This window comes from Hibiscus syriacus, unplaced genomic scaffold, assembly GCF_006381635.1.
Source record: "Hibiscus syriacus cultivar Baekdansim isolate YM2019G1 unplaced genomic scaffold, ASM638163v2 tig00117016_pilon, whole genome shotgun sequence".
NCBI lineage: Eukaryota > Viridiplantae > Streptophyta > Magnoliopsida > Malvales > Malvaceae > Hibiscus > Hibiscus syriacus.
This window is the reverse complement of record NW_024063525.1, coordinates 4,699,429-4,701,469: the sequence shown is the minus strand read 5'-3', so window position 1 is coordinate 4,701,469 and position 2,041 is coordinate 4,699,429. Positions and strand designations below refer to the sequence as shown.

Here is a 2,041-nt window from a genome sequence, read left to right as displayed (position 1 = left end):
TTTCTATGTTTGAACATGAGACTTTAAGAATAATAATGATTACTTTAATCATTGAGGTTGTTTATTTCATGCATACACTTACATTTATTTATTTTTGAAATACATTCATTTACAACACTTGTGCTTTAAGCCTAATAAAATTCATACAAGAAATTATAGGTTTGAGTGAAGTCCAAGTCAAAGAAGTTTTGGCATATATATCGCTTTTCAGTACACTACAACAAAATTGTAATTAAATTAATTTTATTTTAGGATCTCTATCACAAAGCTCATAATTAATGGCCAATGAACTGCTAATGAATTAAAGAAGATAAATTGTATTGGTACTCTTGTCCTACTAATTATCCTACAATACTGGGAAGCTTTATGTCCCTTCCTGCTCTTGCATATATGCTGAAAATGGGTCCAACGGTTAGGATCATGAAAGCCAACTGTCACGTCGCACAACACAACATTACAGGACAGAAGTTAAATTTTAAATTAGAAGTGAAATGCACAAACTTATAAAATTTTAAAAATTAATAAAAAAATATTTAATAAAAAATATTTAAATTATTTAAAATATATAATCATTTTAAATTTTAAATTAATCCTGAAAAATTCCCAATAAAAAAAAGATTATAACTCCCAAGATGCAAACTCAAAACTCAACATTTTCTCATGTATAAATTCCCTTGTGCAAATTAGTTTAACCATCTAAACTCAACCTCAAAATCCCACACCCTGCTAAAACTATGTCCATTGCCACAGCCGCTTAACTTGTTCAAGATCTTTTAGGAGAATTCCACTACTCTAGAAGGTTGCTGATGTATACCCCAGATGTTCAAATGCAACCAAACCCTGAAACTCACCGCAATTCTTCAGACATTTACACCACTGCCTACAACAACGGCTTCAATGTAATCGGAAACATCGTTTTCACGGTTCTATCGATCCTCTTCTTTTCCGTAATTTGCTCACTCGGACTTATTTCCATCACCAGGTTCGTATCGAGGTTTCCGAGTTTATTGGTGTCGGAACACAGGTTATCAAACACAGGGGTCAAGCGAAAAGCATTGAAGACCTTTCCAAAAGTGAACTACTCGACCGAGTTGAAGCTGCCGGGGTTTGACTCTGAGTGTGTAAAATGTCTTTCGGATTTCAGACCAATGACTGCCTGCGGCTGCTGCCCAAGTGTAACCACGGGTTTCATGTTCGATGCATCGACAAGTGGCTGAGCTCACATTCATCTTGTCCTAAATGCAGGCACTGCCTCATCGAGACATGCGAAAAGGTTGTTGGGTGTAGCCGGGCAAGGGCAAGCTTGTCGGAACCGACTCCACTTCCACAAACCATTTTGAACTTACAGATATTAGCTCCTGAAGGTTTAATAAACAGCTATAGGTAAATTAGGTCGTCCAAAATATTTTAGTAGACGAGTTTATCATAAATTAACTTTTTTTTTCAATAATAATAATTGAATTTCATTAATATAATAAAGAATGGATCAAAAAGTACCATCCATCCAAGTATAGAGAAAAAAAATTAGAATAATAATAACCAAAAAACTCATAAAAAATAAAAAACAAATATTAAATTTAAAGATAAAAAAAACTCCCTTGAATGAAGAGTAATATTAAAACAGCCTAGTAACTTTTACGAAAACTTATTATCTCTTTCGAATGAGACTTTACGAAATGATAAAGAAGTGGTGAGTGAACCAAACTATCAGACTACTTCGTTACACAATTCTGATTATATCGGCAAATAACCTTTTACCGCAAAGGAGATCTAACAAAATTTTATCACCGACAAATCAATCAAAAAAATTAAATGTCATGAGTCTTTGGAACCAAACTATAAAAAAAGTATCGTTAACAATTTATTATATGCATATTTTTGTTAAATATCAGAACAATTATCGTAACAAAAAAAATTAAATGTCATGAGTCTTTGTGCAAGTACCAAAACGACCACAAAAATATAAAAAAATGTATCAAAAGATATAATTAACAATTTGTAATTATTAGTTATTTGCATTATTTTTGTTATAATATCAGAA

General features: G+C 32.1%; 1 pseudogene; it reads left to right on the top strand.

Moving 5' to 3' along the window:
- Positions 1 to 734: 734 nt before the first annotated feature.
- LOC120195561 lies at positions 735 to 1,387 on the top strand (annotated as a pseudogene).
- The last annotated feature ends 654 nt before the right edge of the window (positions 1,388 to 2,041 follow it).